Raw genomic sequence first — 24,111 nt, 5'->3', positions numbered from 1 at the left:
TAATAGTATCATATCTTGTCTGCTGAGAAATTTCCAGATAAGGGTTCCCAGGCAAGAAGAGAGCACAGAGAATAGCAAATGGCCTTAAAAAGTTCTTAATGCAACTCAAAGAAAAGGGGGAAATGGAAAGCAGACCCTGGGCGCAATTAAAAAATGCTGTTTCTTTTTTTAACGAAAGACCTCTCAGAGAATGGAGCACAAATGTGGCTCTGTTCATAAAACGACACTGTATCCTCCCTCACTGTATTCTCACAGGAGGCTGGGAAGTTCCCAACAGCATTGTGGAGGCTGCCTAGTGTTTCTCATTAGGCTCTTAAGAAGTCTTTGCTAGTGAAATCCCCAAGGAAAAATTAATAAGGGTGGTTTTGGGTAGACAGAGAAATCGAGTTCTGAACACATACTTCAGTGGTGTGTTACCAGATCTCCTTGACTACAGTTAAGTTCTGTTCATCATACACCCTGTAACATACACCAAACTCGTTCCATATATTTTAGCAAAGATCTGCTAGCAAAAGAAGGCTTTCTATCACTAAGGAGCCAAAGACTGCCAGGCTCTTATGCAACCTAGTTGGTGATGGAGCTGGACTTAATGCTGCCAGACTTAATGCTGCTTTATCATTTTCACTTGCTTTGTCTTCTAAAACACAGTATCTTGTTTGCTCACACCTGAAAAAAGGTCTCTTCTCTGTGTCCTTTCCATAACTCCCATAGCGTTGCTTTCCCACACACTTGTCTATGAAAAGAATGGGATTTCTTTCTCAGAAGAGAAGGTTGGGGTCTCCAGCTGGCCTCACAGGCCAGCTCAAACCCCCCTTCCACTGGTCTTCCATGGACACACAGTAATACCAGTAAGCATCCAGGATGTAACAGCACGGACTTGAGGCTTCATAGTTTTCAGGGCTTGACTCTTGAACCAGACAAAGGTAAGCCAGCGCTTAAAAGGACTGACTTCTGGGGAGTTTATTCAATTTTCATTAATTCTTCCTACAACTTGTATAAATGAATGAGTTTCTATTGCGTATTTTGCCCACAGAAAGACCAGTAATCCAGGCACTGCTAAGGCTCCCTCCGAAGCACTTCCAAAGATCATTTGTTTTCCTTTTTCAACTAGTGGGGATTAGACAAAGCTATACAGTACATTTTGAGAACTGAAGAAACTTGCCCCTTCCCCTCAGGAACGGACGTCAAAACAAGCCCACTTCCTTCCCCTCATCTATGGACAACTTGCACCCAATTTCAAATCCCTGCTGAGTCAGGAGATAGCAGCTATGCTATGTGGGACTTTTTTTGGTTTGGGTTTTTTTGGTTGTAAAAAAAAAAAAAAAAAAGGTTAGAATATAATTTCTTTTTCTGGACCAACTATTGCATGTTTGGCTGCTGGACAAGAGATTAGCTGTTTGTTCCTACCAGCAGAGTTATGTGGAGGAGGTATGTGGCCATTAGCCAAGGTCATTAGCCAACAACTACAATGAGATACTTATCCCAGTTGTCTGTCCTGTAGGAACAGAGATGGGTAAGTGAAGACTTTTATTCATGCACATAAGCAATTTTACTACAGACTGTCCTAATCTCTTACACCAACATCCCGCCAAGTCTATAAAACAACTCTGTGATTTTAATCCACAGTAATTGATCCAATGGCTGATGGGAGAAATGCAAGTTTAATGTGCAAATGATACATCATTAAATCAAAGCTCTGGAGGTCAAGAATTATCAGAATCAACTGTTTCCATTCACCATGTTGAATGACTTGTTCTAGTTCCAGCTCAGTAGAAAAGAGTGATTTAATACTTTATCTGACTGTAGAGAGAATAGCCTTCAATCAGGTAAGTGACTTCATCACAGAGTCACTGAAAAATACTACAACAGCTCAGCTATAACCTGATCAAACAGCACAATTCCTGTAGTTTGGTGCCTTCAGAGGGGAACCTCTGTTGTGATTAAACTTTCATTTTAAGAATATGAAAGAGGAAAGCGCTACCAAACTCCAGACACGCCTGCAGGGGTTCGGAAGAGATTAGAGTCCTCAAATGACACTGAAGCTAAAGGGCAGAAGCGGAGGAAGAAAAATGGATGTACAGAACAAATAAACAGTACAGTTATCAAAGGAGAGCAGCAGCTCAGATGGCAGAAAACTTTTAGAAGATGGTGACAACTCTGAACTGCTTGGGAGAAAAATAAGAGAGACCTAAGGAAAATAGCATACAGTTAAGTGGCATGCAGCAAGAGGTGGTGTGAGATGAGACGCCCAACTTACAGATTCTACGCTCGCTGTGTTACCCTCACCAGCCAAAGCTAGTCCTGCTAAGAAATGCCCAAGGGGTGCCTCAAAATCTTTTAACATGGCAGTAGGGACTGGGTGTCCACCAGTATTTGCTCCTTAATGCAAAATGTTTGAGGTGTCCGGCTCCTCCACCACCATCCCACTTTTTCCCTGCCTCTGAAATAGGAACAAATTTCTAGAGGTCAGTGAAAAGTTTCACTTGTTCAGGAATACAGACTTTCACCTTCAGTATTTGCAGTCACACATGCACCCCGGGGTCACTGTGGGTGCTCCAGAGCTCTGCCTCCCTTATGGCACATGGTCCCAGCTCCTCTTTGTGCACCTCAGGTCCCTCGGGTGCGAGCTGTTCTAGCACAGGCAGCCCAACAAAGGCAACTGGCCCCAAGACAAAAATGGGACATGAAGACTTCCACCTACAATTCATACGCAGCCTGCCACAATGACATTTCTGACTTTACACTTATTTGTTTTCAGAGTAGTTTTTCCAGTTTTGCTACTTAAAGCAGGGTAAGGGCAACTATGGGTTTGGCTTTGATTTCATTTGAGATTTTGCAGATGGGATTTTCCAAAGAAACTAAACTCTTCTACCAAAAAAAGTAGTAAAAAATACACCCCACAGTCTTAATTTTGATTTCAAGACTGCCTTCAGACTGTTTTCACATAGGTTGGATGATGCATCAATTAAATTTTGTTTGGACAAGATTCTTATCCTTGCAATAATAAAGAACTATGTACTAGACTAAGGGGTCCTCCCCGTGGAAGTGTTAACACCCTGACAGTTTCACCCTGATCATTTGGTTTTCTTTGTTTGCCAATGTACCAGCACGTTGAGAAAAGTACACAGGAATCTGCCTTCTTGCCAGTAGCGGAACAGATCATAACTACCCTCAACAAATAAAGCAGGCTAACTTTAGGCGCATAAACACAAACTTGCAGTGAATTAATTTACTTGCACATTACACAAGATTAGACAACAAACAGAAGACAATACATGGAAGTGACAATGATTCTTTAAAAGCTTAGAAAGGATTTGGGTTGAGTTCTGTATTGCAGTTGGAAACAGCACTGATTCTCATGTGAACCTCTTATTTTGCAAAAATGTCCTTATTTTCATTTAACCCAAGAACTTCTCACTATGATTTTTTTTTTTTAAACTAGAAACAATTAAGTGATAAGTTTTTACAACGGTGTGGAAGATTTAGATGACTGTTCTATATCTGCCCTCTTTTTGGCTGGATAAATAGTTTTCCATCTCTGCAGGATTTTATTTTTTGCCTCCTTTTAAAAAGACTTCTCCCCAGTTGAAACAGGGCAAATGTAATTGGTCTCCTGCCAGGCTACATGTTTCAAGATTTTTTTAAGGTTACCTATTTTTATAAGAATGTATCACAATTATGAACCTATTCTCAGACTGTTTTTTCCCCTAGAGCTAAGTGTCAGATGTTACTGAACAAAGTATAGGTATATTCAAGGCTTCATTATTGGTTTTCCATGCTAACTAGATGAAAACAGATGAAAGTCTTGATCCTATGATGAGGCAATTAGGAGACTGTAGGTGAATCATAGCTGATCTTTAGCTTGAAGGTTCAGGTGAGTGATTAGTTTTTACAAATTCCCTGATTATTGAGCCACCCAAGGTACAGATCAGCATCCTGGATTGTTTATCAGTAACAGCAGAAGCACAGGAGAAAATCACCCACTTCTGTCTGAGCTAAGGAAAAGCAATAAGGTTCCTGCCAAAACCACCCCCAAGTCAATGCAGAATGGCTGGCAGTTCTTTAAAACATTATTGGATGTAACTTGAGTTCAAATGGAGGCAGGAAAGGAAAAAAAATCCAAAGATGAAATAGCAAGCACCTTTCTTTAGAGAGTTATTTTGTCTTGTGTATGTATATGGCTTTTCTCCTGCCATTCTTTTATTACCTCCCTGTTCCTCACATTGCCTGGTTGGAATTATGTTCAAAAGGCTTTGAACCAAACACTGCATATGAGTCAAAGTTACTAAAGCCTCTGTATCCTTCCTACTTACTTATACTATATATAAGCATGATATTTCAGCTAAAAAGAAAAAAAAAAGTCTTTTCTTTGCACAGAACAAGTTCTTTATATAACCTAACATCTCAGTGATTCAGAGACTGGGCCTGGGTCGTCCAAATAATGATGTGCCAAGCCCTAGATTTCATGTCATCGCTACACAATAGCTGATACAGCTAATACATTCCTTCACATGAATACTACAGTATGGAAACATGACATGCTTAACTTACAGAGTAGTTGTAGTACCGAATTATAACCTTTCCTACTTAATATTGAGTACATGACGAGGATGTGCAACGCTTATAGCAAGTGCTTGCTGGTGTCCTAGTCTAACATAGCACTGAGGAGATGCAATACTCTAACCACCTTGTATTAATAAACAAGTTAACCAAAAATACTAAACAAAAATATAAAATGAATGCCAGTCCTAGCCAAAGCAAGCAAAAGGAGCACCATGGTCTGAGAAGGCATAAGGAATTTAAATGCCTTATTGGGGTACAGTGTCCAGTTCTGGGCTCCCCTGTTCAAGTAAGACAAGGAACCACTGGATAGAACCCAGCAGAGGGCTGCGAAGATGATCAAGGGACTAGAGCATCTCTCTTTGAGGAAAGGCTGGGAGACCTGGGTCTGTTCAGCCTGGAGAAGAGAAGACTGAGAGGGGATCTCATCTATACTTACAAATAGCTAAAGGGCAGGTGTCAAGAGGATGGGGCCAAACTCTTCTCAGTAGTATCCAGTGACAGGACAACAAGCAATGGGCACAAACTGGAACACAGGAAATTCTGTCTCAACATGAGGGAAAAAATTCTTTACTTTGAGGGTGTCAGAGCACTGGAACAGGCTGCCCAGAGAGGCTGTGGAGTCTCCTTCTCTGGAGATACTCAAAACCCACCTGGACACGTTCCTGTCCAACCTGCTCTGGGTGAACGTGCTTTGGCAGGGGGGTCGGACTAGATGATCTCCAAAGGTCCCTTCCAACCCCTACCATTCTGTAAATACTGCACATGCAAAAGATCTGTCCTCTGGCCATGTTACAGGGATGACAGATCCGCACTGAGTGCCTCAGTTAGAAGCCTAACGCTCCTTAGTCAGTGGGGAGAGGCAGGCAGCTGCAGCTGCAGAGGGTGATGCAGACCTGAGTCATGCTCTGGAGCTGCTTGCTCTCTCCATTAACTGTATCTAGGACCTAGAAATCTATGCTCCAAATTTTAGCACCTCCTTTAAGCCAACTGAGGGAGTTTCTCCTTCCCCATATGCAGAGACACTCAAATGAACTCATTCAGAGCCATCTCAGACACAGTTTCACTGCAGCTCTGTTGGTCCAGAGCTCTGTCCTGGCTAATTTACTTTGCATTATGCAGATCCCAAAAACATCCGAGAAAACAAAATATAAGATTTTTAACCCTTCCAACCTTTCTGCCAAGGAACCATATATGTAGAAATATCCAACTCTGCACAGAGCAGCGTAGACAAACATGGCCATTAACAGATACCTTATCTCTTAGCACATGCCTTGCCCTGAGTACCAGGTAGGGTCTAAGAGCACTGTACAGGAGGGCACCAGCGGCAGGGGGGCACAGTACCGAGACCCTCAGCTAGTTCCTCTCCAAAGCAAATTATAGATGTGGCTACAGATACTTTTATTAACCATGATAACATCCCCCTATATATCTAAGCATCTTCTGTGCTTAGAGAAAGCAGCTTTTAATTTCTAAGCCAGTTGTTGGACATACTCCAGGGAGTAATGTCACACAGACTTTTGCAGCAACTGATTCCCAGCGTGGTTTTCTGTCCAGGGCTCATCCCAGCATGGCCGACCAGTTTAAACACAGTCGAGATGCTAGGTCCCCCACAGCAGTGTGGAAAGGGGAACTTGTCATCTGACAGGTGTCTTCCTGCAAGACATCTGATGGTACAAAGCAGTGTTCTCTGTGTAAACACTGTAGAATATTGGAGATGGGACATTGGGGAGGGGAAGAGAAAGCTGCAGCTCATGATCAAGTCTTTGTAAATCACTGCCTCACACTGAGAAACTAACTGAATGGATTATAACATGTCAATATTTTGTTGTAAGTGATCAGACTAGTGTAATATCAGAGCTCCGTGGCAAAGACACCGCCCTGTTTCTCTGAAATGCCTGTGCCTTCTCTCCCCCAACTTCTCACTTCCTTCTGATGCCCTTTCCAATGCATGCAACAAACCAGAGAGGCATCCACGGAGAGCCTGGTCACTACAAAACAAACCGCTTATCTCAAAGCCTGGCTATCTTCTGCACAGAACGATACCAGAGCCCTACAGAAATCCCCATGGTAGCTGTGGAACAGCGTATCTAAAGCACCAGCACAAGGAGGTGAACTGAGGTTGTATAGACCTAGTTATAAGAAATGAGAGTATTCAGAAATTGTTAATAGTATTCAAGAAATAAGTGTCACTATTTAATAATAAAATTATTGCCTAACTTCCATCCTACTTTCTACTTGAAAAACTCAACACACTTTTCAGAGAAGGGAAACAGTATTAGTCCATTTCATTTCATTGTGGGGAAACTGAGAAACAAAGCAATAAAAAGCTTTGCCTATGGTAATCCAAAAGACCTATGACAGTGCTGGGCGTCATCCTGAGTCCTACCTTGTCTTTTGGACATCAAGAGCCCAAGAACACTCCAAGTCTCTGGGTGTTCATGCTGGGACAGCTGCATCCCGACTCCCTGTTGGTGCAAGACCTGCTGTACACACCAGCCACCCCACAGCGTCCTCATTTCCACCAGCAAAGGAGGTACACAGTTCCTTGGGAGCTGCAGGGCAACCATGGGGTGAAGGTCTCCAACATAACACGCACCAAGTAAGCAAATATTGTCAATAATATCAAAATTAAAAGTAGAAGAAAGCAACAAAATCCTTACTCAGAAATATAAAAAAAAAAAAATTGAGCGACATTTTCACCAACATGTTGACAGCCAAGTCCTGCTGGTGACCCAGGTAAAAATATTACTGTCGTGTACAGGAAGGTAGAAATATACTTTATTATTAGCAGTTGCTGAGAGGCAGCTGTGTAAACTTTCTCCTGCTTACTGATGGTGAGTTGAGCAACAGTTTGATTTACAACATTCAAATTTCCTTTTGGTTGTTCACTCCTTTATATATACGTCAGAGAACACCACAGAAAAATTCTGGCCTGTCTTCAATTTAAACTATTAGTGCAATACTTTGACTCATACATCTCTCACACTATAAATGTTTTGCTAATATGATACAATGTTCAAGATGAGGATAAATAGTGGCTTGTAAGAAGAATTTGCATTCCACTTCCAGAACCACCCTTTGAGTACCCTTTTACAAGGGTACAAAACAAAAGTATGCTTTTGTTGTGCCATAGGTCAATATTCTTAGTAAAAACTAATTCAGTAAATGCAAATCTATTATTAAAACTAGGCAAAATGTAGTATGAGGATGTTCACCTTCTCCCTAGTTTTTTCATTGCGTCAGGGGCAGAAGAGAGGATTAAGGCTATGATTACTTCTCTGCTGCTCTGTACGCACACTGGGACTTTGAACACCCATGGAATAGTAATCATCAACCGAGCATCAGTGATTTAAGCACAAAACTGAAGTAGTTGCAAACAGCTGAAAAACACAAGCTACTATTCAAAGCTCAGTCTTTGTCCATTCTGATCTGAACCAAAAAAGACAGCTGCTTCTGGGACTAATTCAGAATAGTTTGGCGTAGAATGGTGCTGGAAGCAGGAGCTGGCTTGCTAACTAAACTTGGTTTTCCACAGGAAAAATAAATCGTAGAAAATTTTCCAAAGCTCCTGCATTCATTGCTAGAATAGCTGGATTACTTTAAACCATTTCTATTAACAAACTGTTTCATTAGCTTCACAAACCAAGACACTTTCTAAAGTATTTGTTTAACAACCATATATATATGAAAGAGGAAAAAAAATCCTCCCTACTTAGTTATCTACTATCCAAACATAAGCTTAATTTCCCTCCCCAAGTAGTATAATTTTTCTGCAAGATAGGAAAACACTGGTGACTGGTCACCAGTTGGGATCTTGGTAACAGCAGAAGTCAGCATTAAATCATCTGAAAGTAGCTCAACTGACCCAGGTTCAACGCATTCATTAAAGATTTATATAAAGCCATCTACATTCAAAACATGAGCCAAAGTTTCAATTAAACTGGATAAAACCAAAATGTAAGTTTAACAAAAGATATTGCAGAAAAGCAATTTGACTGATTGCTTACATAAGGTGAGTGTGGCTCCTTTCAGATGCAGGGTAACTGGCCTGACCTAGAAGAGGAGTACCTGCAGTATTCACAGCCTGCAGAAAAATCAAAAGAACCTGGCTTGGATTCTTTAGGCATCTTGGATTAATTTTAGGAATGGCTATAATCATAAAAAATTATGATAACAGCCATTTATTACAAAAATATTCACATATATAATTCTGTCTAAACAATATTGGCTATTTAAGAAATTTGCAATGTTTTTACCTCTTGAGAAGAAATAAGCGGTGTGCTTCCAGCTGTGCTATGCCTCAAGCCACTATAGGCTAGTAAAGCATGTCCTGAAAATTCCACAACCCATCATGGACATGCTGAATCAGTATTTTCCAAACCATCAAAGTCTCACTGGAAAGCCTTAGTCCTGTAACAAGTTGGCCTTACCCACATCAGAGGTTTTGAAGGAATTTTGCACTCCACAGATCAGCTCAAATTGTGCTTTCAACCAGAGACTGAAAAGGAGCCTTTTCTCTAAGTAGATGATAAGTTAACTCAATCCTATCCCTGGAAATTTTTCCAGTAATATTCCTTCTGGCCCCAGAGAAAGAAAAATGGCAAAAATACTTAATCTGTCTTTAAAGAGTGCAGAGTACAGCTTTTTTGAACAGCCTCTTTAAGCAGGTACGCTTTCAGACACACTAAATATCCACAGATCTAAGTAAAGAGAAACCCCATCTTCTTATGACCCCATCTTCGTCTTTCACTCCCATGGCTTCACATTCACAGCTTTATCCTTCACCATTAGGTGGGTTGTTTACCCACTAGGTTTTATTGTCAGCCTGGCTCGTGGCATGTTGTCTTCCTAACCGAGGTCTAAAGACGACACTCAACAGTCAACATTCAACTTGGTGGTTTTCAGGCTCAGAACTGAACAGATCAAGGTGAGTCAGCTTCTTTGGTGAACTCCATGCTACAAATGCTGAGTCTTTTATGAAATCCAAGTACTGGGTTTGGTGCAGAAAATAAGTTCTTTAAATTATATTCTATGTGACTGCTACGTAGGGACAAAGTCAGTTTTAGCTCTCTCAACATATAATCTTCTAAGTAGATGAGCCTCCAATTAAAAAAAGATATGAATCATTCATTCTGAATCTAAACATGCTTGGACTTCGGGTAACTCTGATTGGAAATTAATGCCTCAGATTTATTTCCAATTAAAGTAAAACTAATTAAATACCAGTTCCCTGTGTTTATTTTTTCTAGATCTACGCACAGTGTAGCAAAGAGCTACTTTAAACAAGTAGCTGTGGTATGTGTGTGATTGCCTACTGCAGCTCAAAACCATAAAAGATATAATGCATTTTTTTTTCCTTTTTCCAGTTTTCAGGTTTTTTCTCTCTTGTTTCGCACATCTTGAGTAAAGGGATTTTATCTGGCTGTTGCTACTGCTCATTTTTGGATGCCTCCCTGATCCCACCACAATTAACTAGAGCGTTCCTCTTCTGCTTCCACACAGCATAAACAACAGGGCAGGCCCAACAGGAGGGATACAGAGGAATAAAACATTATCATGCAACAGGCTATTTCAAGGGAGTCAAGGGATAAAGTCTTATATGCTACAAAAGTCTTGTCTCAAGGGACCCCTGTTTGGAGAGGGAATGAAAACTCACACCTCTAGAAAATGCACTCAGCAGTGTTGCAACCACCAATTCACTGTGCTGTCATTAAAAACCCGTATTTCCGAGTGGCAGAACTCACCCCAGTTCAGTCCATCTGTAATCCCGTACTCCTCAGACGCAGACCATGCCACTTGCAGGGACATCTCTACTGCAGGCTCAACTTGAAGACCTCCCTTCACAGGAGCACATGAAGTTGTATTGCCTCCTTTGCCTGTAACAAGAAAGACAGAAGCAAGAGCTGGTCTCTGAATTGTAACTTGTTTAAGTGATAAATTTTTCTCTCCTCGATTCTATTCAGAGAGAGGATCTTCCTAGATGAGGCTGTGCATGGAGCTCATCCATCAACTTCAGCTATTTAAAAAGAGTTGCCAAAGCTCACTGAATCACCCTTAACTTGCTCCCTCACCTTAAGGCAAAAGGATTAGGTATGGCTTAACTGAATTCTAGGTAGGCAGCTGACATGGACTGGAAAAGACCCTGCGCAAATCCTGTAGGAGCAGGGGTCTTTCAAAAGCGTTAAACTGTTAATCCAATCAAGAGGAGAGGACTACACTAGTTGCACATGCAATCAAAATATAACTATGCTCATTTTAAGGGAATGACTAACTTGTGAAAGTAAGGATGTGAATTTGCATGACCAGTGTCTAGCTGCCCTCCCATAATTATAAGCCTGAGAAAATGGCTGGCTTCACACCTACTGTGTTCTCAGAGGCACAAGACAGAAAGGCTTTATTTATCGCTCTGAATGTTACTCACGCACAATGCTGATTTATGGTTATACTTCTTCCAACAGCCTGAGCTATGTTTTGGTCCAGGATAGATAGCCAGAAGAAACATGAAGTCAAAATCAAGCAAAGCTGAATATAAACATAAGTTCACAAACGTCTAATCAAATTTATGATTTTCATTAAGATGTGCTTAGTTTTAAGTCTGTTTTACAAGGAAATTGCAAAGCAAATACTGAATTGTTTAATCTATTTTTATTTTCCATGACCTCTGATACTGCTCCACTGCAAAATAAAGTCTCAGAATTCACCATTTCACCACAAAGGAATGTGAAAGAACTTCACCTCCTTTCCAGGTGCTATATTTCAATGTCTATACCCTGCATAATCTTTCTAGAGGCAAAAATAGACATCCTCGTTATACATACCCATAGCAATGATATTTGCATCTCTTTTTTGGTTGTTTTTTTTGGGTTTGTTTGGTTTTTTTTGTGGTTTTGTTTGGTTTTTTGGGGTTTTTTTGTTTGTTTGGTTGGTTGGTTTTTTACTGTAAGGAGTAAGCAAGGAAGAGTAACATTGCTTATGAGTACAGCTACACTGAATAAATCCTATCCTGGAGGGATTTTGCAATATATTGAAGCTAGGTTTCATTCTGACTGGAAATTCTCCAAAAGAATGTTTTTCCATAGGAAAATGCTGATTCATCAAAACCAAAGCATTTAGCACTAGTAAAAGGCCAACTCCAGTGGAAACCTATCTTCTGCTGTAAACGTGCCCAGGCTCCTGCCAGCTTGCCTGAGGCTCTGTGCTGCACAGATGGGAAACCAAATCATCCAGAAACTAAAGATAAAATACTTGACATGGAGATAAGATCATGGAAAGCCCGTTAGCTCCTGCTTCCAATGTCTTAAATTTCCAAGGTTTCTGGTTCTGACACAGTTGACCTGAAGGATTGCTATCAGACAAGGAATCAGGGTCCTGAGAGTGTAGATGATCATGGTCCCTAGGGCCAAGGAGGTCCCACTGCTTCCTACCCCCTCTTCCCCTGTTTTCCAGCCAGGATGACAGAGCTCAGGAGCTTTGGTTTATGAGAACACTGTAAAACCCACAAAGCTTGTACAGAGCACGAAATGTGTCATAATGCTACTTTTGAAAAAAACAAACCAATAAATGTTTCTTTAAACTTTCTTTTGCCCGCCAAAATGCTTCCACCTCTATAAAGCCTCACACTGAAATGTAACGTATTCTATGCTACTCCTGTTTGGACACTCAGACCCATTCCCTTTACCATTCAATGCTTATGTACCAGAGAGAGATCTTTTCCCCCAGATGAAGAAGACTTGGTATTTCTATCAAGTGGGGAAATTCTATTAAATACTAAATTGGTAAAGTTGATTGAAAGGATCGTTCAAAACAGATCAATGTATAGTTCAAAATACCACAAAAATCCCCAAACTCTTACATCTGGGAGCTGCAGGTGCTCAGTCACCTTGAAATAGGTCCATGAACCTATTGAACTTGCCCCATGCAGTTCTGGAGACCCCAGAAGTACGATTATCCTCCTCAGCGTCCCTGTGACTCAGCAAAGTCACTCGCACTGACAGAAGCAAGAATGAGACTTGGCTCAAAAAGTCACTGCTTGAAGCTTGCAGTTTGGGTAACTGTAACTTGTGGCATAAAGGGAAGGTCATGACAAGACAGCTCTATTAATCCAGACACAGACCCTATGGCAAAAGGCTTACACCAAAGCATGATCTTGTCTTGGTAATAAACACAGAAGTGGTGTCCACTTTATGGTGATGAGATCTGCCAGCCAGTATTCAGGTGAGAGCACATCTGCTCAGCAGATCATTATGAACAACTTGCCTTTTACCTCACCAGGTCTCATGATGCAGAAGTACTTCTCAGGGCACTAGGCCATCAGACTGCTATTCGGTCACTGCTCCCTTCTCCTTTAACAGTACAAGGAAGGGCTGAACAATTCTCAGCGTGCCAAGAAATACAGCTCTATCATCCCACTTTATTTAATTTGGACAATTCTGTTCAGAGCTGGAGGCCAGCAGTGACCGAGGGCTACAGGAGCGCCAAGTGGCTGATGCTCAACTTAAGCAAGCCAGAGGCAACGCCAGTTCCTCCAGGAGTAGGATTGCTATTACGGGCATAAGTGTTTTCAAATCGGTGGTGACTTTAGGTGTCTCTATAAGACAGGCATTCAGTGCAGCTTCTAGAAAGTGGGGTTGACAGCTCACTGAGGAATTCATCTTGCAGAGAGCATGCAACTCTGCTGCCCCAGAATTTGAACCAGCTGCCCATTAGCCTTGGTGGGACAGGGGAAGTTTAAACTTTTAAAATAAAAGAAAGCTATATTCAAATACCAACTAAGGACAGCATACTGATGACTTAAATAACTGGAATTTCCTACAAAAATTGGAGTTTATGGCTTTGTTTTGCAATTACATCATGTTTTATCATTTAGATGCACTAGAAGATGTAAAAATGGGAATTACTGTAATATTATTAAATAGAGTTAATAATACACCAGCCTGTATCTGGGAAAGCATCTCACAAATGTGGAACTCTCAGCATGCAAATGAGATGTATGGTAGGAAGTACTAATATGTCCATTATATTCCTGAAAATTACCATACGCAGTATCAAACAACTTACCAAAGTTTTTGTCCTAACAATAGGACCTGGAACTTCTAACATGGCATTCAAAATACAATGGCTTAATTGACAGTTCCTCCTTTTCCTTATTATCTCTTTTTTGAGGTAGGCTTTCGTGCTTGCCCTTTGCCAGTGTTCTGGATCCTTGCCTTTCCTTCCAGGCCTCAAAGACATTCCTTTATAGCTATCTTAGAGAGGCTGGAGCAAAATATTTTGGAGCTCTTAAGACACTGTGAAACTTCAGACCCACAGAATGACCGTTATATGAAGAATCAAAGTCTGACTATAACAAAGAAAAGCACCACTGCAATGGCATGAATCCCTTCAAGTCAATATTGGACTCCCTCTGTGGCCAAAATAGTTTCCTCTAGAAAAGCATCTTCCTCTCCATCTTAGCCACACAGTTTCCTACTGAAAAGAAAGCTCCTCGCTTTCTCTCCACCGATTAGAGAATGAGGGAACCCCTATATCCACTCAGCTGTAGTTATTCTTTGTGAAACTCCTCAGTGGAAGCCAAAGGATAATGGGGATAATCGAGATAAGGAACATATCAAAGAACGCGGGCATCTTATCAGAATTTTGTGCAGCTGGAACCATACAGTGAAAACTACAAATTTCAGTTTACAGAAAACTATAGTACCTTTAATGAGAGTTACTTGCCGCTGATCTCTACTAAGAACGCTACTGAGCACAAAATGCTGGGAGATGAAAGGGACAACAGAATCTAATAAAATCATAATGTAGGATTTCCACTGCTCTCTTCTAAACTTGTCTTATATCAGAAAGTTTGACCTTTGGAGGATTGTTTCTTGGAACAACTCGTTCTGGAGCACACAGAGGAGAGGATGTTCTGACCCTTGTCCTGAAAACACATGGGCCTGGCTTGGCGCAGATCAAGAAGCAGCTCTAGCGGAGCTGCTAATGAACAGCTACCACCATATAATCAAATGTGATGTCCCTGAGGAAAAAATCACAGGGTTGGGAGAGAATATATCAAAGGAACGCTCAATCTAGCAGAGTGACACTAAACTCTAGAAAGAAGAATTTTTTCAAAACTTACCTTTGTTAAAAACACCCTGAAGAGTAAATATACAAATTGAGGTACTTAGCAAAGATGTTGCACTTGATTTGTTTGACTCAAAAACCTATCCATTAGAAAAGAGAAATCCAATCCCAGCTGCACAGTAACCTTAAGTAAACTAGAAATAAGAAATAAATTGACTGATAATTAACACCAAAGTATTTCACATGACTTGCAGGCAGTGATCCAGAAGAGCATGATTACCATAAAACTTCAATATGAAATGAAGTTCCCTCAATCCTGTAAAGGCCCAAGTGCTGATAATCACCTTTGCTTGTTCGGCTAGGTTTTCCAGAGTGTGATAGGGGAAGCCAGTGTTACCAGTCATGCTGACATAGCCAAGAATAGTCTAGCAGGTGCTTTAAGGCATACATGAACTTGAGAAGGACATGAAAATGAGACAGTTATCAGTAAGTTTAAGAACCTGACTCTCAGGCATACAATTTGAACATACATGGTCTAGTGCATAAGAAAAGAGTTTATTTTCTAAAGCGATGGAAAGTTTGTGCAAAAAGTAGTGGACAAGAATGGAACTTGCTCAGTAAAAACTGTGTTATAGCCACCTACTAGAGGGTTCCTTGTGTCTTCTTTTGAAGACACCCAGATGGTCCTACCATTTGAGACAGGGAGCTATTAGCTGTGACTACAACTATCTCTTTATGTATAGATGTGCCTCTAGCATGAATACTGACAAGGACAGCAGAAGGCCAGAAAGCCACACTATGTTGTGAATTTATGCAGGATGTTACAGGACAAAGTTCCAGATTTCTCAAGGCTGCAAAGTATCTCTTTCTGTTGAGTACAAGATAAGCTGATTTCTTGAGATATCTCCATAATCACCTTCCTCTATAATTCTTTTCTACAGCCTCTTCCCCTCTTTAAAGGTTCATTTGCTTATGTCCAAAGTTTGCTCTGACACCACACAGCTGTATAACCTTGAATCAGAATTTCATAAAAACAAGGAAGGTGCGAGGAGCAGGGCTGTGCAAAGTCTCGTCTGGGCTTTCTACTCAGCATCACTTTGCCTTGACTTCTTCATTTGACCTTGGAATCTTGTCACCAGACTCTTGTCTAGAACTGACTGTTCTCACCGGACCTGCTGTGACCTCGTTCAGGTGCTGTGGGGCTGGACCCTTGTCAGAGAAGTTGCTGCCTGCTTGCCACTCTGTCACCCCTAGCTCCCCTTCCCTTGCCAGGCACCAGCTCCCTGTCAGACATGACATTTCACCATGGCCATTCCAAGCATCTGCTGAACAGCACCTGTATACCAGGAGCAGCCCAGCATTAAACATCTGCTGGATCAATATTTTAAATGAACTGCTAACAGTGTCAATGCTGTGGTTGCCTCATCTTGGGAAAACTAGAGAGATTTGGACTGATGTTCATGTTGTGATGGAAAGTTCTTTGGCTGACTTTGTGGGGGGTGGTTTCCATCCCTTTGTGGAGCCGTGGTTTATTTTGTTTCTTGTTTTGTTTCTTGATAGCTTGCCAGCATCCTCTGGGATAGATTATTCCTCAGCATTTTCTGAATCTCTGTCAGTACAGTCCAATGCTTCCTCCTCCCAGCTCTCATACATGCAATGACTCAGCCCTCGCTCTCACTTTCCCTTTGTTGAACTTTGTGACAATTTTTTCAGCTGCCTTGCTATGTGGCCAAAAGAAGTATGTATACACTGTGCCAAAAAGGAATTTCAAACAACAAAAAGAAAAAGCAAGAAAGCTGTTTGTTTGCTTTGTATTAGAAGATCTCTGTGTTTTCTGTCTCAAAGCAATATGCATAGGGATGCCTGCATTTATGTACCCAGGACTGGTGTGACACTTAAGACGCTCAACAGTTGCTAAATCTATAGAAAATTTTAGCTGAAAAATGTTTCTAATAATGCTCTCTTGTTTCATGTTATCAGAGGGCACTATCAAGACACATTTGAGACTGAAAAATTTGAGTGATGGAATGAGCTACAGAGATAGACTTGTGGACGTACAAACTGGGTTAAGACACAAATCTCTGAATTATAGGCCTAGAATTGGTTGCAAGCAAAATAACCCATCACAGTTACTAAAGGCAAGGACAACAGAATTAATGACTGGAACTTCATAGAGAAAGACCACAAGGATCTGGTGATGTGCCCAATCAAAAGAAAAGGACAGGATAGCTGGAGAAATTGGGAGCCGTTCTAAGGTTATTTTCAATTTGCCTGTAAATAGGTAGAAGAGGATAATAAAGTCCTTGTTCAGATAAGCTTGATCCTCTTTTTACAATTCAATTCCAATTAAAAACATACAAGGAAGGAAAACCCTTAACTAACATGGAAGGATGATTATTATCTTGGGGGGCAGGGAAAGCAATACAGTTACTGTGATAAGAGAAACACCGGATCCCACTTCACCCCCAATCAATGAAAATTCATTATTTAAAAAACCCTTTATACTTCACTTTGTCACTGCATAGTTATTAAAAGCTTGATGCACCAGTGTTTCCTAACTTATAGGATAATTAATTCCTCTGTGAAAGGGACCTGAGACACAATTAAATTTCAGATTGAAGTCTTGACTCATGCTTACTAGAATAGCCTGAACTTTTTCCAAGTTTCAAATTTTAGGGAAAAACTTATAAATTAAATAGAAGGATTTGATAAGCTGTGCATGCATTTTTCCTCTTCTCTCTCAGACCAGTTTTGTTAGAGTTGTGCTTGGCTACAATATTTTACTCCATCTGCTGAGTAACAATAACATATATTGATCTCTCAGGCAAAGTTCCAGCTCTATAGATTTTGTAACATCTCACAAACCCAGAGATCAAGCCTTCACCTTGGCATAAGAACTGGAGGGTTTTGTTTATTTAAGAATTATTAGTACCAGTTGGTGCTGGTCAAGGGATACACAAGACCCCCACCCTTGCTGTATTTTTGTAAACTTAGTTCTCTTTCAAAACTTCACCAGCATTCAGATTCCTAATTCAATGAAGGCTTCTTGTAAGCAGCTCCTCCTATCAACATCTTTTCTAGGTCACAATCAGGCTTTCACAGACATCTTCCCCAAGGGGGATGTGTTGTTGCCATGGCCTTTCCTTAGGATATCACTTTTATAACAGTGCGATCTCTGTGGTGACGCAAGCCTCTCGCATTCCTGGCCACAGCAGGACAGTGTGTGAAACGTGCACCCTCCAGGAAATAATGGTTCAAGTTATGATAATGCTCCACTTGGGATCTCGATTTGGAGATGGGCCTGAGCTAAACCAGCGGACAGATGCATGTATTCTCTGAAGATCATGCTCGTTTGTATGTACATAAAAATTGCCAGGGTTACTACAAAGTTTTTCTTCTACCTCCAAAACAATCTGCTCCCAGCGTGACAGAATCCATTTCTGTGCCATGATTTAGGCTGCTCAGCCTTGAAAACAAGAACTTTTCCATTAGTGCAAATTAATCTATCCTTCAGGGTGGCTGTGATGAAGGGCTGGAACTGTGGAGACGGAAATGTCTCTGGTCTGTTATTTCACAGTCAAATTGTTTAGGAACCAAAAAATATGGGTTCTGTTCCTGACTTCTAGCATTCAAAAGAGTTAAATTATTTAAAGTAAATGAACAAGAAGGAGGGAAATAGAGGCAATCCTTCCCATTCTAGAAGCTAGCTAACAGACAAGCTTTCATTGTTCTTACTGTGAACTAAATGGTATGGCTTGTTTCCTTCAGATAAACATTGATAGTCTTGAGTGGAACAGAAGAGAGAGGTTCAAGAAACTATGACGTTTATACCAAAACACCTTGCTGTTGGTAAAGCACGTTGATTTTGGTAAGAAGAGTGGTTTCAATAAACTCCAGCATTATACAGAGACTTCTCTGATTTTTTAAAATTATATTTTATAGCACTCTCTACAGTCATTATAGCACTGTATGCTATGGTTTAATAGAGTTCAAATTTAAGGAAGATAAATTTGTGGTGGTTAAGCTATGGATGGGCTCATCCACATTCGGCAGGATTCTCCAAACTTTGCCTGATTTTAGGAGTTTAATAATATTTGGCTGGGAGGCTCCTAAAATCCTGGGTACCCTATGCACAATCCCAGGAGGTCAGCAGTTGGTAAACATGAGACCACAGGAGTCAGATGAGCTGGTAAACTCCCCTCTGCCTCATTGCCAGTCCTGTGCCAATGGATTGGAGAGAGAGGGGGGAGGATGATGATGACAGTGAATAAAGGAATGTGTTAATTATACAGACTACACAAAAAAGATGTTTGTGGTGTGATATCAGAGACACAGAAATAATACCTAACAGTCACTGTGGGAACTTCTTGTCTTCTAATCCTTTATGGATTAATTCTGGCTCCCAGTTTACCCATTAGGAGCATTTTGGGATATTATTAGTTACAGCTTTGAGAGGGGTGGTTGGTTTGTTTTTAAAAAAATTCTAATGCATCTTTAGAATTTCTATTAGATGATATGAAGGGAAAGCAGAACAAGAAAAGAGAAACTAGAGAGATGTCAGACTAAGAGTACAAAATGGTGCTATGCCAGGGAAGTGATTTATCTTCATCTGATAGAATAAGTTATTCCCATTTAACTTGAAGCTATCTTTCTTCCTAGTACTGCATAAAATCATAGAATCATAGAATCATAGGGTTGGAAGGGACCTCTGGAGATCATCTAGTCCAACCCCCCTGCCAGAGCAGGGTCACCTAGAGCAGGTTACACAGGAACATGTCCAGGTGGGTTTTGAATGTCTCCAGAGATGGAGATTCCACCACCTCTCTGGGCAGCCTGTTCCAGTGCTCTGCCACCCTCAAAGTAAAGAAGTTCCTCCTCATGTTTAGGTGGAACTTCCTATGCTCAAGTTTGTGCCCATTACCTCTTGTCCTGTCCCCGGGCACCACTGAGAAGAGCCTGGCCCCATCCTCCTGACACCCACCCTTTAAGGATTTATAAGTGTTGATAAGGTCACCCCTCAGACGTCTTTTTTCCAGACGGAAGAGACCCAAATCCCTCAGCCTTTCCTCATAAGAGAGGTGTTCCAGTCCCCTAATCATCTTTGTAGCCCTCTGCTGCACCCTTTCCAGCAGTTCCCTGTCCCTCTTGAACTGGGGAGCCCAGAACTGGACACAGTAGTGTAAAAGAGCTGAACTGGATTTTAGGTGACTATTCCAGAGCAGATTGACATCGGGTTTAGGCACAACAAAAGAGAAAAAGACAATTCTGTTCTATTCAGGCATGAAAAAGTTAGAAAAGGAAATCCACCAAAAACTTATAATCCACTATTTAAGATGAATAAACCACCAAGAAAAGTAACACGAAGACAGACCTTTTATTCTTATAAGGCAAATTTGGAGCAACACCAATGACTTTTTACTGAGGAAAGAGGAGCTTTTTGCAATACAGCCTTGCATGGTAGGATATTTCTATTCTATTCCACAGATTTCTATAAGAAATCAGTGAGGCTGCAACAGGTTTTCTCCAGTACAAGGGGGAGCAGAACCTGTCCTGACTGTTTTTGCTATTCTATTCATTAGCTTTATACTAATTTTATTTCAGAAGTGACAAACAGCCTTAAAGGCTTTCACATACCTGATGCCTAGCTGGTACATCATTCCATTTTGTAATGGTGCAGCTCAAGTTTTCACATATGTATATTTGAATCTGCCCTGCTTACACACAGGCATTGAGTTTTGAACGTGATTCTTATTACATACAAGCCAGGAGACCCTTTTTGGTGGTCTGAAAGCTACAGAAATTCAAAGAACGTTTGAAAATCCAAATTGCAACGTTTCTTTTCTGGTTCTGAAAGTGAGTTTTAAAAACTAGGTAGAGAGAGAATGTACAAGTGATTGGTTTTCCCAGCCCTTGCCAGTTCACAGAAGGGAACATGATGCATCAAAGGGAGCCTTCCCTCAAAGGCCTGTAGGGATATAAAGTGAGGTATGGACTCCAGGTGATCTAGAGAGGCATCTTCCCATCTAATGCTTATTACAACTAATGGGAAGGGTTGCATGGCCACAGAAACAACCAAAGGCATTTTGCATTTATTTGCAAAGCCTCCCTTCAAGAGAGACCTTCCTCCGGTTTTAAGTTTCCCTCTTATCATCTCCTCCTCCACAGCAAGATTACAGAGCACCCCACTAAAGGGTCTCACATAAAAAGTTGTTCTGAGGACTACAGCCCACCATAAACTTGCCTGTGTTGAGCAACTCTGATGACTGACGAAGCCAGGAAAAATAGAATAAATCCCTACAATGACTTGCCATCCACTTTTAGTAACAAAGAGACAGAGATTTTACTGTGTTGGGTAGCTAACATGAGAACTGGCAACCGAGTTGCAGTGGCCCTTAAAACCCTCTCTAGATATACTGTGATGAGCACGGTCAATAGGGAAGGCTGTAGAAACCACAATGAGAAACTCTTCTGGAAAGTTCAAATTAAAGCAAATATGGGAGCCCAGGGAACTCTTACTACGTTGCCAAAGCTGTAATTTAATGTTCAGACTGAATTCATTGTACTGTGCATTGGGGAGACAATGTGGTCTGGAGGTTACAGAAGAGGGCTGGGAACCACAACTATCCTCTTGGGATCCTACCCAAAATGAGCTGCTCACTGCGTGACTTGAAGGAAGTCACTTAATCTGATTTCTGTATGCCTTAGTCAATTTAGATATGAAACTGGACAGAAAGCAGAACAAAGCTAAAATTTCCTGGTGCTGCAGTCCGACCTTATCTATGCAGAATAACTAAGTCCTTTTGACACAATTCATTATGGGAGGGACTATCAGCGAAGGGGACCCAGAAACAGTTTGGTTTCTTAACAAGAAGCAAAACCAGGCACAAAGAGCAGCAGCATTTTCAAATATTGAATAAATGTATAGGAATAGCACAGGAAATACTACAATGCTCACAGCGCCTGCAGAGAGTGGCTTTCCAGAGAGAGAAAGAGGGTCTCAGAGTTCTCATTGACATCATATCATCCATTCATTAAAAAGATGATATCCGAGCGATCAGATTGGTTTGGATTGCTGGTGCTGAGGTAAGGGTGCACATTTGGAGTAATTTGATCAACAGTTTGCAGTATCCGCTTGTGAGAGAGAAGTGGAGAACATCAAAGCTGTAAGTAGATGTGCTGCTCCACTGATGGTCTATAGAAATGGACAGAACAGTCGCAATGGGTCATATGCCTACCCAGTATCCAAAGTCACTTTCCAGCTAAGTGGATCTCTTTTTACTGCCAGTTTGAATGTCTATTTTCATGCTATAGTTGGAATCAGATTATTAGAGGCCTGGGTTTACCACACTCAGGGCTTCCTGGAAGCTGTTACTCTGTTTCAGCTCTGAATTTAGAAGATCATGAAAGAAGAGTGTTCTCCCCTCAGGATGGAGGGAGAGCTAGATAACAGTGATTTTAAAGCAAACAAACAAAGCAACCAACCCCATCTACTCACAAAGTGGCCTACATACTGAAACTTCAAGTCTGGATCCACATATCAAAATACCCTGAAAGTTTAAAGGATTTTGGACTGAAAAACTACAGACAAGAGAGACACGTGGAGCAATCACTCTAAACGCAAATTCAAGAAGTGGAGTCAAGCAGAGGGATTGGGTTCAGGTCCCTGTTTTGTGCGGGAAGCATTCTGAACACATCAAAGTATACTGACAGCTCATCATCAGATGGGGATTCCAGCCCCTGGAGTTTCATTTCTGCTATATTCTAGCCCCATTTTCTTTCTCCTGAGTACAGGGTCCACAGCAGAGTACCAAGTGTCCACCTGTGAACAGAGAACATTACAGCAGAGCTGCGATGACTGGCAGGGAGATGTTCAGTTTGGAAGGTGTACAGGACCCCAGGCATCATCCAAGTAAATCTTACTCAAGTAAAGAATCCTGGACAGAGGTTGAAACATCCTAAATGATTCAGTTCATCTAGCCTAGTGTTTTCCGAGAGCTGCACCAGGATCCAACCAAATAAACCGACTATACATTGAGCCAAAGAAAGGAAAGTCTTAGCTACAGTAAGATTTTCCCCTTTCAGCTTAATATGTAACATATCATCACCTAAAAACCCCTGTATAATACGTGTTATTTGCATTTTTTTTAATTTCTACGTTATTTTAATGTCTTTAAGAATACTTTTTAATATTTCCTTTAATGGTTGTGTCAAATTAATACGATGGGAAAACAGTCTGTGATAAGTATGCATTCTCTCTCTGCTCACAAATGGCTTATAAAATTCAACAGTAACATTTTGGCAATCATAACTATTTACATAGGAGACAGATGACTAGGCATGGGAAAGCAGCCTTTTGTTCACATCAAAGGACTACATACAAATTCTCACATGGTACGTATACTCATTTTTATTTACAGACAGGAAAGATTGAGCAACTTGATAAAAGCGTGAATGGTGAGAAATACAGTAGGTTGAAAGGGAGAAAATCCTGCATTACTTGCACAGCATAAGGAAAAGTTGTCTTCTTGCATCATATAGGAAAGTGTTGGCTCAGAGTTCAACCCGGGGGCATGAAAGCATGGCCCCTGCACCCTCTGCTCTCCTTAAATGTCCTCCAGTGTAAAGGAAGTTGCTAAGTGACGTTTCTCACTTCAACTACCTCAAAAATAGATCCCTTTAAGCTACTTAAGGATTTCAGAACAAAACGAAAGCCACAAAACAAACCAACCAACCTTTAAAACAAAGACCTCCACATTGCTTAAAAACAATAAACCAAAGAGTTAGCCTGAAAAAGGAGACTGACCACAGCTATCGCCTAGAAATGCTCCCTTATATCAGTCTCCTCATTACAAAAAGCTAGTTTATTCAAGGAAAAAAAAATGGCCTACAAACCCACTTGGTTTGGAAAGAGGTATCTCAACAGGGTATTTTGTGTTTAAGAATTGAATTCTGCAGCAGCACTGAGCACAAGAAGCTAGCAGCTCCAAACTTGCTAGTTCACACCTCAAAGACAACCTCAGCTTGACTTAAGAATTTTCAGGAACCTGGTTTCAAATGCGTGTTGTAGCACACTAGTGATTCCAGTGATCAATAAAAGGATCCATGATATCCTATCTGATAATACAAATGTTGTACACACTACTTATCATTACTAATACTTTTTTTTTTTTCTAAACTCTGCCATTATTTTTTTTCCTCCCCTCAAATGGTCCTCCCACCTCCAACAAGAATTGCATCAATTTCTAAAGAGCTAACCCAGTTCTCTCATGGCAACAGAATGTGGCATGAACACACACGTGGTTCACAAGTCGTGAACCACTGAAAGTTACACTGGCGATTAGTAAGCAATAACAGTTCAAAATTCATGGTATTTCAACTAGCATCTCTGCATGTGCATGCATATACACATTAACGTGATGTCTGAGAAACTTGCAGTAGAGGTCTTATAGTCTCAATACTTGCCTTTAGACCCTACACAGTTTACAC

The 24,111-nt window shown here is 40.9% G+C and overlaps 1 long non-coding RNA gene across 2 annotated transcripts in view; it reads right to left on the bottom strand.

Annotated features, from left to right (window-relative positions):
- The window catches only part of LOC141744946 (uncharacterized), a 65,652-nt gene that overhangs the window by 21,342 nt on the left and 20,199 nt on the right, over positions 1 to 24,111 (bottom strand). For both annotated transcript variants that reach the window (XR_012587626.1, XR_012587627.1), the window contains exon 2: positions 10,308 to 10,439. This is a non-coding gene — a long non-coding RNA (uncharacterized LOC141744946). The remainder of the gene's footprint in view (positions 1 to 10,307; positions 10,440 to 24,111) is intronic.

Source organism: Larus michahellis, chromosome 6 (assembly GCF_964199755.1).
Source record: "Larus michahellis chromosome 6, bLarMic1.1, whole genome shotgun sequence".
Classification (NCBI taxonomy): Eukaryota; Metazoa; Chordata; class Aves; order Charadriiformes; family Laridae; genus Larus; species Larus michahellis.
This window is presented reverse-complemented; position numbering and strand designations above follow the sequence as displayed.